Genomic DNA, 15,543 nt, shown 5'->3' with positions numbered 1-15,543 from the left:
GAACCACGTGAATCTGATGGTCTAGATGGATTTGCTGGTGATCGGGTCACAAAAGAGGAGTTGGGGCTAATGCAGATAGCTTCTGTCTAAACCAAGCCAGGGTCAGACATGGGGGCTTAGGACAATTCTTGAAAACTGAGGGCTGCTGCTCAAATAAGCCAGGAATATACTAACTCGTGCTTCAGTTGGGCCTCAGTGCACACCAAGGATCACCACAAAAGGTCTATGACCTGTGGACTCCTTATCCGCTGAAAACATGAGGGAAGCTAAGTCATGAGAAGATATAATAATGATTCAAAAAACTCAGAGCCATTAAGTGGCAAAATCAAGAGAGGAACCTGGGACTGTCCTACATGAACTACCAGTATCCTTCACAATTGCTGAACAGGTGTTTTCCCTCTGTGTGTCTATCTGTAGGGGAGGTTGCCACAGAGTCCCCCAACTACAGCAGTCTGTGTCACAGATTCAAAGGTGAGAAGCCCTGTTGCTGTGAATCTTGGCCTTTCTGCAGCTGATCCTAGACCTTGGGAAACTTTCTTCTGAGGTCTGCCATTCCTATATGGGCTATGTAGGTCCTCGAGGTCCTTCTATTGAATACTATCATTTCCAAAAACAGTCCAGCAGGGTCAAAAGACCCTTCCAGAGTCCATTCAAAGAAAGGTTGCATCATCATCTATGAGAAGCCCTGCCAAGATGCCTTGGGTTCAGCCTGTGTCATGTAGGCTTCATTGGCACCTTATAAAAGAAGAAACTGAGATACTCAATGTTTCCACAACATGCCTAAGTTTGACTAGCTCCTCTCTTTCCTGTATGGCTTTGGATAAGGTGCTTAATCTCTCTGGTCTTATAAAGTTATTCTACCACTAGAGGGCCCTAGTCATTAGCTCTGAAAAGCAGGGTTCCTGGCACATACAAATACTCAAAAACAGCCAAGATTTTTGTGTTGTTGTCTTTTTAAAAATTATTATCACCTTCATCCTTATTATGGTATACCTGGTATACTATGTATATACAGATATACTATGTATACTTATAGCACCTGCCCAAAGAGCTAAGGGATCTCATTACAAATGCAAAAAGACTGGCATAGAAGGAGGAGTAAAGAAATGAATGAATGAATGAATGAATGAATGAATGAGTGAATGAATGAACATGTCACCCAGGGAAAGTGCTGGAGTGCCAAAGAAGGCAAAGAGGTATGAAGTCTGCTTAAGTCACAGGCTGGGGACAGGGAGCTGGTGGATATATAAGAACTGAGGCTATGCCACCACAGCCATATAACCTGCCACTCAGCTGGTGTTTCCCTTTACTTCCAGAGTATGAATTGGAGAGCTGTTTGCATATCACTGCATGGTGATGCTGGTGAAAATGTCAATGAATCATAATTGATCCATAAATGGACCTCCCAGCACAAGTTATCCTTCTAAAACCCCAGGGATGCTTTATAATCTTTTTAATTTATGGCTCATTTGAGAACTCATCACAGACAACAAACCTAATAAATCGTAGGTTAAAAGGACTCCAGACAGAAGAGTATGGGGCCTCTCATGTGATGGGTGGCAGCCGCTGAACCTTTGAGATAATCATAGCAACTGTCACCGGGGAGACAGCTGCAAAAAGGTCTGGAGTCATCATGGTGACAGCTGGACACAAATGGCCCTTCCTGGCTCAGCTGGGGCTGGAGGAGAAGAGCATCTCTGGGTCATGCACGGACTCGGCCATTCACTGGCTCTGTTGGCGCTGCGTTTTGTCTCAGCTTACATGAGAGACATCTGGGCAATCACTGCCTTGAGCACCATTGTGTGTACATTTTGGTCCCAGGTTCAACAAGCTCCATTCCACAGAGCTAAAAACTGAGACTTAGTGATCTATACAGATGAGCAAGTGAAAAGTTCGTGCATGCACACACACACACACACACACACACATTCATTTACATGTACCACGGTGGTTCTTTCCTTGCCTGGACTTCATTCCCTCAGGCTCACCAGCTCAAATCCAGAAATTACATATGGAAAACTCTGTGATCACATGTTAGCCAGGGGTTCTCCCATAGCACAGCTCTACTTATTACAATCTTGTGTTTACGTCCCACTCACATGACTACTGCAGTCAGGCAATCCACACCTAGTCCCAGCACCCCACACCCACTAGTTGTTTCATTTGGCAAATAGATCATTGGGTTCTTTACACAACATCTACTTATCCTACCTACCTCATCCTTGAAAAAGCTAGAAGATTTTGAATATATTCAACCCAGCACACCTTTTCAAGGAAAGAACTGATCAACACCATGGTAAAGAAAGGAGCTGATAGGACAAAGCTCAGGTTACAGAAGCCAGAGGCTGACTTCAGGTACCTTCTCCCTCCTGTCCTGAACATAGCCAGGCTAATCCGCTACCCTCTGTCACGCTCTACTCAGTTTTTGATGACAGAATCTCTCACTGAACCTGGAGCTTTTCATTTTGTCAAGACTGGCTGGCTAGCAACTCCCAGGAATCCTGTCTCTGCCAGTCTAGAACTGTGGTTACAGGCCCTTGCAGACACACCCACTACTATGAACACACCTCAAGGGATACCTGTGGGGATGTTCAAGAAACAAATCTATGTGACAATCCATTTAGAAAGAACTGTATGTTGTTCCTGTGAGAAGACCATGGGGATCCTGTGAGAAGAGCTGCAGGGAATCTGTAGAAACTGCTGTGGGAAAGCCTGCTGAATGTCTGTAAGGATGGTTATTGGGAGTAGGGGTGGGGAGCTAGCTAGGTCAGTGATGTGTTTGCTATAAGCAGAGATGTGAATTCAGACCCCCAGCACCCATGTAGACAGCCAGGCACAGTGGTACAAGCCAGGGATCCTAACACTGAGGAAGCAAACACAGGAATATTGCTGGGGTCTGCTGGCCACCTAGTCTGGTCAAACTAGTGACCTCCAGTTTCAATGATATTCCCTGTCTAAAGGTATAAAGTGGAAAGTACCCCTGCCCCCCCACACACACTACTTATGAGAACACCTATAAAAATTCCTGTGAGAATAAGTGTGTGAAATATGACCACACCCTCGAGAATCTGTGGATGTCTGGGAAATACCTTGAAGGATATCAGCGAGAACGCACATGACTGAGAACAACCCTACTGGACTACCTGTGGAAAAGCTTACTGCAATACTGGTGAGAGTGCATGTGTAGGTACCTGAGGAAAGACACTTTCCTTGAGATCATCACTATGGGCTTGATCACAAAAGAAACAATGTGGCAGTGCTTCAAGCTCAGTCATAGTAATTTCAACTTAAATGTTTTTCAAAGTACATCTTACTAATCTCCCAAGAAGAACTTAGAAAAACCCAAGTACTGCACCCGTACGATGCCTAACATTAAGCAAATATAGCCTCCTGGTGAGTCCCCTGGCTGGCTTAGCAGGAAAATGTAACCTAAATGGCTAAATGAGTTAAGGCAATCGAAGGTTGTTGAACAAATGCCAACTCGATGTTGGAGAACATCTGCCAAAAATGACAATCAGGGGGTTTAGAGCAACTCGTTGGGAGCCACATTTCCTTTTAGACTAATGAGGCTATTTCTGGTTTGCAACAATAAAGCCATGTCATCTGCATAGAAAAGACCTCTGTTTCCTGCTCCCCACAGCAAAGTTATTCATTCAGCTCATCCAAAAATCTTTCAAGCCATAAAACACCCATTAAAGGGGGATAGGGACCTGAGCGCTGGTGCTGAGGTTGAAACCCCTATCTGGTTCTTGGAGACTCTGCTCCTACCCACCCTGGGTGCATAAGCACTCATGGCCAGGTGGGGACTAACCCAGCTCCTGTAGCTTAGCCTATAATTAGTTTCTCTCTATTGAGTCAAAGGCCAAAATCAGTCATGGCATTGTGATTCTTATATTGTTCCTGACAAATTTTTGTTCACGTGGTATGAATACAGAGGTCAGTGGTGTGGAATAAATGTGCCTGAAATCCAGGAGCTCCTTATACAAAATATCAGCCTGCAAAATCCAGACTTACAATTTTAAGCAGAGAAAAATCGACAGGTACCTTAGTTGGAATGCCAAGTAACCCAATGAATCTATCATTTGTGGAGCAGCAGAGGGTGGAAGGTGGAAAAACAGTCCTTTACAAATGAGATTATCTGCACATGGGGTCCACCCACACAAGATCATGCTAAGTGAACAGCCACTATACTCAACACTGGAAATCTGGCCGATGCAAGCCAAGACGTGCTCTAAGTGAAAACGACACATCAGATTGCAAATTTAGCACAAAAACACAAGGTCAACACTCCACTCAAAATTTCATTTGGAAAGGAAGACCAGCAAGATGGCTCAGAGGGCAAAAGCATTTCCTGCTTACAGATGCAAACCTTATCGCCTAAGTTTGATACTTTAGATCCCACTTAAAGGTGGAATGATAGAACCAACTCCACAAACTTGTCCTCTGCCCTTCATATATGTGCATAACACACATGGGTACATGCACACATATACACACATTTATTACTAATAAATAATTTTAATGTAAAATTATATTGAATACACACTGAAATAGTAATATTTGGATCTTTTATGTAAATAGAATGTAGTAGTCAATGCCTTACTTGATGTCTATATTGCTATAACAGAATTTTTTTTTAACTAAGCAAAGAATTTTATTAACCCTTTCCAAACTTTATTCCCAGGCTTCTTCAGCTTTGTTTGCCGCAAAGAATGAATTAGGTATAGCGAAAACTGAAAAGAACTGCAGTGTCGGGGTGGGGGTGGGGGGGCTTGGGCTTAAAAATATTAGAGATCTAGATTTTGTCAGATCCATAATAAACAAAAAAATTTTAAAAAGCAGTCATGATATAAAATAGCAGCTCCTGTAATTTCTGCAAAGATCACCTTCTTCAGAAGTTGCTTCAATTCAGTTTGCCTCATTCTTAGAAGCCTCATCAAAATTCTCCACCAGACCTGGAACTTCATCATCATCATCCTCTCCAGTAGCAAGTGGTGCTTTTCCATCCACAGATTGTTTGGGCAGAGCTTCAGCCAGTCTCCTTAAACTAGTCAGACTGTCTGCACCGAGCTGGTTGAGGATGCTGGGAAGCATTTCTGTCAGCTGCTTTGTCTCAGCGTGGCCTGTAATGGTGAAGGTGTTTGCTGCCAGAGATGCCTTTACTTTAGGGTTGTTAAAATGGATCACTGTTCCTTGGTTTGTAAACATGTTCACCTCTTCAATACCAGAGATATTGTTTACCCCTAACTTCTTTAAGGAGAACTGCAGTTTTTTATCTTCTGCTATGCCTGTTCTGTGAACCACCTTCTTTCTACGAGCAGTTCCTTTCCCACCAATGCGCACTTGTGCCTGCAGTTTGGCGAGTTTCTCCTGGTTCATGATCGTTTCTTTCATCTTGTCGGAGTGGAAATGGAGGGGAACTAAGGTTCACGCTCAGGGGGTCTCAGGCAGACCAGCTGAGAGAAGGCACACACACGCGGGGACGCCCAGAATTTCTAAGACTTAGTATGTATAAGAGATTTTGTGCTCAATGGTTTAGAGACCCCATCTTGTTGGCCTCAACTGAGGGCCATCAGACTGCATCACAAATGAATTTATGGTGTCACGTGATGAGAGAGAGAGAGAAAGAGAGAGAGAGAGAGAGAGAGAGAGAGAGAGAGAGAGAGAGAGAGAGTAAGTATCACATGGAAAGAGAGAAAGCAGGAATGCAAAACAAGAGAACCAAGCTCATTTCAGAGCCATCTGCTCTCAGGGTATCTAATCAAGCCCTGAGAAGCAAGTGTTAGTCCCTTCTAAGGAGAGTGACTTTGGTAACCTAACCCCACTAAACGATACCTCTTACAGGTCCCATTGTATTCAGAACCAAATCTTCAGTACATGAGACTTTGGGAGACAAAAGAGGTCCAAACCACAGAATCCAAACTGTTATCTACTTTTTTGGATTTCTACTTTTGTTTAAGGACTAGAGATTTGGAAATTGCTTGCATGCACATTGTAGCATGCATAGCCTCAAAAGAATAAAATAAAATAGCCAAGAATAGACTTAACCAAGGATGTGAAGGACTTCTACAATGAAAACCAAGAAAGAAATAGAATACACTATAATATAGAAAGAATGCCCAAGCATATGGCTGAGTATAATATAACGGCATGGCTAAGTTTCTAAAAATAATCTAAAGTTGCATTGAAGTTACTGTCAAAATTCCAATGGCAGTCTTCACACAACAAGAGAAAACAATCCTAAATTCACATAGAATCACCAAATATCCCAAAGAGTCAAAGCTGTCTGAAGCGGAAGGAACAATGCTAAACTATTACAACACCTGCTTTCAAACTATTCTGCAGAGTCAGAAGAACAAACCCATGAGGGCAATAGAGCAAAACGGAGATGCAAATCAAAAAACAAAACTTTAAAACAAAAGCAAAAGGAAAAGCCAGAAATAACCCCAGACATCTACAGCCATATGCTTCCTAACAAAGATGCTAAAAACATATGTCAGAGAAAAGATGACCTCTCTAACAAGGTTGCTTTGGGAAATGGATATCAATAAGTAGATGGGCCAGATCTGTGTCTCTGGTCACTCTAGTTTACCTCCTGTTGTCATGATAAAAACACTCTGATCAAGAGCCACTTTGGGGAGGGAAGGGTTTATTTGGCTTATACTTTAAGGTCACTCACTGTTCATGAACTTAAAGCAGAAATCACAAAGCAGTGTTGCCTGTTCACAGGCTCATGCTTAAGGAGCCTTCTTAGCACAGGACTATTTGTCTGGGGAATGATGCCACCACAGACTCGTTTGACATAAATAAGCCTTCAATTGAAACGCCCTTATTACATGACCCTAGGCTCAGTCAGATTGACAGATAAAACTAACTAGGATACTCACCTGTACAAAAAACAATGCCAAACTAATCAAAGACTTCAGTATTAAAGCCTTGAAACTACTAAGGGAAGACACTTCAAGATATAGGCACAGGCAGTGAATTTCTGAAAAAGACTTCAGTAGCTCAGGAAATAATCCTAATAACTGACAAATGGAATGGCATGAAATTAAAAAGACTGCATATAATAGAAAACAACCAAGAGTGGAAAACTAGCTTACACAACAGAGGAAAGTCTGCTTACAGATATTTATCTAACAGGGAACTAATATCTAAAGTATATAATGAACTCAAAAAATCAAATGCCAAAAATATAAATTCTCCACCTAATTAGTAGATATGTTAAATGAACAGACAGCTCTCAAAAGTAGAAACAGCCAGTGAGCACATGAAAGGATGGGCAATGGTGTGAACCCAAAAGGAGATGCAAATCAAAACTTTGCCTCACCCATGGCAAACCTACCTCACATTAACTGGAATGTCTACTGTCAAGTAAGCAAAGACAAGAAGGACGGAAACTCCACGCTGATAGGTGTGTAAAGTAGAGAAGCTATTCTGTATATCAGGATAGAGTCTACTCAAACACTTAAAACTAGATATGGACAATCTACCATATACCACTGTACAATACACAGACTTGAGTAACTGTGACTCCTATGGCTCAATCCACAACAGCCAAGATACCTAATGGGCATAGATATCCATCAGTGAATGAATAGATGAAGAAAATGTGATGGGCTACACAGAGTGGAGTATACTCACTCAGTTGTGTAAAAGAATGAAATTGTGCCAGTCACAAGGAAATGGATATAACTGGAGATCACCATGTTAAGCAAAATAAGCCAGACTCAGATGAACATAACATGCTTCCTTTCATCCATAAAATCTAGATTCCAAATAGAAAGGGGACTATTTCAGTAAAGGCAGCCAGCAGAAGGAGAGGCTGATGACTGGGAGAGGGTGAGCAAATATAATCAAAGTACATTGTATACATGTATGAAAATATACTGAAAATTTGTTTTTATAAAAATATATACCAATTAAAAGTATACTTTGGCTTAGAAAAGTATAGTGTGTTCTTTAATGATCTCTAGAAATAAATTCTGAAGATTCCTATAAAAATGTTAAGTGTGTGAACTGTTTCTATTAGTTCAATTCAGCTTTTCCACGTCATACACATTTCAAAGCATCTTGTCATACCCTATAAAGATGTACAATTTTGATGTTTTTAATTAAATAAATGCTGTAAGTCATTTACATACAATAGACCAGTATACTGGGTGACAAGAGAGAAAGTGAAAGCCCTGGTCTCCACATGTTCCTGTGCCTGGATGAACCCTACTGCACTGCCCACCTACACACTTCACACTGTGACTTAGTAAGCCCCCTTTGTTTAACCTCTACTGCACTGCCCACCTACACACTTCACACTGTGACTTAGTAAGCCCCCTTTGTTTAACTCCTACTGCACTGCCCACCTACACACTTCACACTGTGACTTAGTAAGCCCCCTTTGTTTAACTTCTAGGAGTGGGAGTTCGATCACTTGCAGAGCTCAGGCTGAGGCACCTGCCTCCCAACACACACACATACACACACACACACACACACACACACACACACACACACACACACACACCAGCAAATTTGCTCCACCTATTGGCAGGTCCATGTGCCTTCCTTTACCTTCAATCCACTAGGTGGGAGAGCACTTGCCCACAACACAAACTAAGAAAGGGGCTAAGGCCCCTTTCTTTCCTGGACTACTGTGCAGTGCCTCTCCCTGCTTTGTTCTGCAGTTTTATCACTGGTGATATCTAGGAAAGCCCACCTCTTACACTACTTGGAACAGCACATCAAATCACGTCCAATTTGGAGTTGTTCAATTCATGAATAGCTATTGGCTCAAGTAAACTCTTTCCAGTCCCACTGTGCTTCCAAGTATCTTTCACAGTGTTGAGGTCATTACCTGTTTGTTGTCCCTCTATCCTCAAGACTGACTCCATGAAAACAGGGACCTTGTCTTTTTTCACTGTGACTGTCTCTTTCTGCTGACTTTCCTGTCTGGCATGCCACCACAGGTGCTTAATAATCTTTGTTGAGGGGATGGAGAGATTGCTCAACAGTTAAGAGCATTGACTGCTCATTCAGAGGTCCTGAGTTCAATTCCCAGCAACCACATGGTGCCTCACAACCATCTGTTATGGGATCTGATGTCCTCTTCTGGTGTCTGAAGACAGCTACAGTGTACTCATATTAAATAAATAAATAAATAAATAAATAAATAAATAAATAAATAAATAATTTTTAAAAAATCTTTGTTGAGTGCATAAATGAGCAGATGATTCAGATCTATCTTTCCATCAAGTTCTTCATTAAGCACCTCTCCAAACCTCCTCTCACATCAATGAAAGTAGAAACACAGTAGCTCGTGGACTCACACAGCCCTGCTCCAAGGCCCCTTCCTGCTCTTGCCACTGTGTCACCTGCTCATTCCAGATCCTGTCTCAGAAGGTCATGAAGGCACTGGAGAAAGAGAGGGAGAGTGGAGCCTCAGAACCAAGCATGGAAGTTCAGCTCTTTCCCTGCAGGGCCCTGGTCAAGTCACAGAAAATCCCAGAATGTGAGAGTAGAGAGAAGGCTCCTTTAGTAAGTATAAGGAATTACGAAAAATCCCCAGAACCACATAAAAAACCAAGCATGATGCACTTTAACCCCAGCACTGGGCAGACAAAGGTATATGGATCTCTGAGGCTCACTGGCCAGGCAGCCTAGCCAACTCAGCAAGCCATATGCCCCCATGAGACATGCTGTGATGGACAGAGCTCGAGAAATAGCACCCAAAGTTTATTTCTAGCTTCCATATGCAGACACTCATGCACACAGGCACATGTACATGCTAAAAGACAGGGGGGGGGAGAAAACAGAAGCATGGTTGCTTCACTACAAAATGAGGCTAACTGCCCTGTGCAGGACTGGCTTGTGTGTGTTTAGTTAGACAAGACTGAGGCGGCTGGGAGGGACTTACAAATGCTGATACCTCCTTTCTTTCCCTCTCCTATTTTTCAAAGCGCTCCTTGACCCAAAAGGCCACATAACCTTTTAATCCTCTGTCAATTAAAAAAGCAAAGGGAGGTTTACCAAAGAATGAAGGCATTTATTGACTCTAAGACTGCCACGCATTGGGCATGTGGTGGACACTCAGGAGATATGTAATATACCTACACATAAAAAGCCCCCAGTTCAGAAGTCAGAACTATGACTAGGCTTTGAGAAACAGCTTAGAAGAAGACCCAGCATCCAGGCCCACACCACAGAAGGGTATTTTATTGTGGCTAAGGAGAAAGCTCAGTTGACAAAGTGTTTGCCAGATGAGCATGAACACCTGAGTTCAGATTCCCAGCACTTATGCAAAACTTTGGAGGTGACTGTTTGCACTCCCCACATTGTGGAGGAAGAGACAGGAGGATGCCTGAGACTTGCTGGTTTGTCAGTCTGGACAAATCAATAAGCTCCATGTTAAATGAGACACCCAGTCTGAAAAACACCGGATATGGAATTCTGACCTATGGGTGTGCACATGTGCTCACGCACACATATACACCTGCACCCATATCAGCGCACACAAAAGAAGGGTCTTTTTTTTCTTTTCTGCTTTTGTTTGTTTCTTTTGTTCTGTGTTGTTGTTGTTGTTGTTGTTGTTTTATAGGTCTCTCTATGCAGTACTGGTTGTTCTGAAAATCACTTTGTAGACCAGGCAGACCTCAAACTCACAGAGATCCACCTGCCTCTGCTGAGTGCTAAATGCTGAGATTAAAGGCATTTACTACCATGCCCAGAATAAAAAGGGTACTCTATAGAAAGACAAAATCAAAGGGATTCACAGAACTAAGCCAGCAGGTGTAACAACTGTGACCATCTATCTCTCTTCCATTATCAAATTCGAAGGTTGCTGCAGGTAGACTCAGGATGGCAACCTAGTGTGAAAGACATGGTTTTAGAGCCAGGTTTAGCTCAGTACCTTCTGCTGGTTAGCTGTGCAGCTCTACTTCTTCTACTCCACCTCTGTGGGCATATCTTCTCAGCTGAAAAAAATGATGCTGTTGACACCTAAATGTTAGGGCTACCGGGAAGCTCTGTCTTCACCCATGGCTACCACTGGCAAATTGCCTTCCTGAATAGAAACATTTTTGGTCAACCATTACTGGGAACAGCTTTGGTAGAACTCTGTCCTTGACAATATTATATTGTATAGAGGAGACACCATTCAAATTTTGACTGAGAGTGAATTCAAAGACCGTTAAAATAAACTTTTATTTTCTTTCTGCGCATTTCCTTGTTCTAGATCACTGTATGCTGTACTTTGCTGCTATCTGTGGAAACAGAGTCTTTCCCATTCTTGGTGTGTGTGTGTGTGTGTGTGTGTGTGTGTGTGTGTGTGTGTATGCGCACGTGCGGAAGTGCACTCTCAAACCCGTGTCTCCATGTGTGGAGCACACCTATATGTGGGTATGCAGAGATGTATATGTACATTTACATGTGGAAACCCAAGGTTGATATTGGGAATTATCCTTCTATGACTCTTCCACCTTATTAACTAAGAGGGAATCTCAAAATCACACCTGAAGCTCATGGATAAGTTAGGTCTCACAGGCAGCTTGTTCTGAGGATGCCCTGTCTCTCTGCCCTCCCTTCCAGGCTGGTATTACAAGTAGACAGTCTCACCCACCCACCATCTGCATGAGCTCTGGGGATCAGTATTCTAACCCTTACACTTGGGCAGCAAGTGCTTTAACCACTGAACAACCTCCTCAGTCCACTTAGCTCTTTAAAAAGAGAAGAAGATAGATAAATATGTTTTATAAAAGGTTTTAAGTGAATTTAAATCTCAAGTGTTTGAGACAGTCTTTATTAGTCTTCAAAGAACAGCATTCACTTCCACAGGAAATCAGTATTCTGAACCTGCTTTTCCTGGTCTTTGTTCCGAGTTCCTGTAAGCATTCCATTAGAACTTGAGCAGTTGTGAGGAAGCTGTCTCTTTTTAAATGCAAACATCACCCAAACTCTAAAAGTACACACTGCTTTACACATTTGGCCTCTTTCCACTTTTTTAAAGTCTTAAATACAAAAAAAAAAAAAAACCACCAAAGTGGATAAAACACTATACAAAGTCAAAAACTTGGAAGATACACTTCTTGTGGCTTTGCTGAAGCATTTAAATGACTAACTTGTTAGATCTAGTTTAAACGGAACACAACAAAATGTCTTACTAGTACAAATCCATGGATTGTTCTGAGCACACATGTACTGACCAGTGGCTTCAAAGGCATGAGGTTGTTTTTAACTTTTTATTGATTCTTTGTGAATTTCAATACTCACCCCAATCCCACTCATCTCCCAGTCCCTTCGTATCCACTCTCTATCCTTGCAACCTCTCTCCCGAAAAGAAAACAAAAAAGAAAAAAATAAAATAAAATCATCTCATTGTGGAAGCTACAGTGTGTCACAGTGTCCCACAGGATGCCCTTTTGTCCACACATCTTCATTTGCAAATGTTCCTTGCAGTGAGTCACTGGTCTGGTTCAAGGTCTCTGACTTCTGCTACACTAGCAATACTGGCTCCTTAACAGGGCTTCCCTCAGACCTCCTGTTGTTGCCCTGAGTCACGGAGATCCTGTAGCTTTGAGTCTGCAGGACCAGCCTCTTCATGCATTCCAGCAGTTCATAGATGACATAGACTGTAGGGTGGGCCAACTCAAAGCCCTGGATCTAGGTGATAGGCCTGAGTTAGTCAAACCACCAGCTGTCCCTCACCCATACCACCAGGCCCAGCTTGCCAGCCCTGCCCAGCTAGCTCACTCAACTGCTGTACCTCACCCAAGTGTTACAGTCAGCAAGTGATGTCCATCTCTCCAAGCCCCCAACTCTCAGGCTATCACATTTCAGCACACCCACCTGCCATAAGCGGAGATGGGCTGTGAGCAGAGCCTGTCAAAGGCATGTGTTGATTGTGAAATAGAAGAAAAAAAACTGCATTTCCAAATACATGTAACAAACTCTGCCACCACAAATATTCTGCTCAATTTGTGTATTATAGGATGTCTGTTTCATAATTTTGTATGACACACGGACTTCCTTAAGACTTTTTTTCTTTACAGTATATGTGAGTACTTACAGTGCGGGCACATGGGTGCAGCACTGGCAGAGGCCAGAAGAGGGCAGCTGATGCCCTGGAACTGAAGTTACAAATAAGGTTCACCACCAAGTATGTGCTAGGAACCAAACTCAGATCCTCTGCAACAGCAGCCTGTGCTCTTAATGCTGAGCCTTCTCCATCACCCCTGGGTTTGCTTTTGTTTGTTTGTTTGTGTGTTGTGTTGTTTTGTTTTTATGTAGTTTTTTAAAATAGTTATGTAAAATCATAGTCACAAAGAATTGATATCACTCCCTTAAAACTGGAAATGTTACATTTGGCAGCAGCTTCCAGGTTTTACTAGTGGCAATTACTTGCTGTGCTCTGTACCAGGTGATAACCTGTATAAGCGACCTGTAGCTGTTCCCAGCACTTACTTTCAGTTCAGAATAAAGCAGTGGAGATATACATAGCACTTTCTTTCTGTGATTTCATTAGATCAAGATGCATAAATTTAACTGTTGTGTGAGCAAACTGTCCACTTGTCCAACTTGCTGTTTGTTAGCACACCTCTCCTAGATTTCTTTACTTGACCCAAGTGAAACATTAACCTAAAACCAAGATGAGGAGACAGAAATGAAATGCCAATTAATTTCAAACTCAGAAAGTAAATATATATATAAGAACACCAGACTGGTTGCTGTCTTCATGAATTTGTTTCAGGCTTTGAGGAAAGCACCAGGATCTATTCAGAGAACCAATCATGTGACTCGGCTGCCTGCAGAGCAGGAGTAGACATCCCATAAACCACTTAAGGCTTCTGACTCACTAACACTCTCCACTTTGCTCTTGCCCCTCCCTTGGAGCCTGCAATCAATCAGAAGATGGCGGCTTCACTGTTGGAAAATCCCTGCTTCTCCCAGCTGGCATGAGCCTCTGTAGATCACTGCAGAACCTAATCTCTCCCCACTAAATCAGAGATTCTGGCACTTCCAGAAAATCTGCTCCTGAACAGGACCTCTTCATCTGTTTCCCCATCTCAAGGAAGTCCTCCGTCTTCTAATTCCTCCTCCTCCAACTCAAAGAAAGGGGAACAACTGTGCCTACCCCTACGTCCCCCTGTAAAGAGGTGTCTGCATTCTAACATGAGGTTCACATTCACAGTTGGTTAGGGCATTGGTCATTCTGTGTTGTAACACCCTGAGGCTTCGCAGGACAGTCCTTAAATTCCTCCTGTCACTCCATCCCCTGTACCCCTTTGTTCTGAGCCTCGGTTTCTCCATATGCCCCACACACACTTTCAAATGCCTTCTCTGCTCTAGCACTGGTAAGCCAAGAAACACATCTGTGAGGACTACCCCTGGCTGAGCCTCACCCATCACACCCAGGTTCACCCTATAAACCTCTGCAAATCCCACAAATTCTCCTGAGTGTTTTAACACATTTCACTGCCCCTTGGCTGTTCCTCCCCCACCTTCTGCTCTTCTGTTCCACCTGGCCATTTCTTCAGCACCACGCCTCTGCAAGGCATCCTGTATCTATCCTCCAATCCTGGCTATTTCCCTCAGCTCTCCACCCAACACCTGCATCCCATCCCATCTCCTAGGGTGGGGACTTGTTTCCCTTATCAGCCCACCCTCCTCCTTGGTTACACATTTCTCTGAGCAGAATTCCTGGCAAGATAGAGCAGTGACTGTCAGCTCCAAGCCCAGAGTTTACTGGACTGGGAGTCTTTGTGGCTGTCTCAGAGACAGTAAAGGGTGATCAAGCAGGAAAAATTAGTAAGGAGACCCCAAAAGAAAGAGAAACGAGTAGCTAAAGAATTTACTATGTAACTGGAAGTCAGGGAAAAGAGAACAGAATAAAGCCAACACCAGCCCAGAGAGCACTGGCCTCAGACCACAGGCCTGAGGTAAAAGTGAGCACAGATCCCGCAGTGAGCCAGCATCGACCTTAGCCTCTACCTGAAGATCTGCAGAGGCACAGGAGCCCTGGAAGTCTCATTCCTGAGACTGGAAGCTGGGTTGAGGAAGTCCAGAAGGGCCTCTGAGAAGACCTTTCAGCCACAAAGAGGCTCAGGGTTCACTTGGCCATCTAGGGCCCATAGGTGGCAGCCTAGCCTCCCAGGGACTGCCTGAAGCCAGCAGGAAGGGGACACAAGTCAGAGAGAGGACAAAGGTGGATGCTGGCTCCAAACCTCATCCCACCAACTCTACCTGTTTTCTCTTTGTTTTCTGGTACCATTACGCAGTTCGCTCCAGGATCCTTGCCTAGGCTGGTAACTGTGAAAGCCTCCACCACCAAGAAGACCCTCTCTCTGGAAAATTGAACCTCCATTTGGTGACAACTATAGACCTGTGGATATAGGACAAGCGCCTACCAGCTCTTTTGCTGGATGCCACCTCCTAGTCTTGGAGGTGTTCGAGGTCCATGGAAGTCCCTGTGTCCAAGGAATTGTGGCTGAATTACCCAACATCAGGATTCCCAATCACCACCTCTGTGTCCCCAGAAGCTCCGGGAAGAAAATA

At 43.3% G+C, this 15,543-nt stretch overlaps 1 pseudogene; it reads right to left on the bottom strand.

The window, feature by feature from the left end:
• Positions 1 to 4,790: 4,790 nt before the first annotated feature.
• LOC110300609 (transcription factor BTF3 pseudogene) lies at positions 4,791 to 5,405 on the bottom strand (annotated as a pseudogene).
• Between the last annotated feature and the right edge of the window lie 10,138 nt (positions 5,406 to 15,543).

The sequence above is a fragment of the Mus caroli genome, unplaced genomic scaffold (assembly GCF_978045245.1).
Source record: "Mus caroli unplaced genomic scaffold, Mus_caroli_1 scaffold_10, whole genome shotgun sequence".
Taxonomy (NCBI): Eukaryota; Metazoa; Chordata; class Mammalia; order Rodentia; family Muridae; genus Mus; species Mus caroli.
Note: the sequence above shows the minus strand (reverse complement) of the source record. Positions and strands in the feature narration are given on the sequence as shown.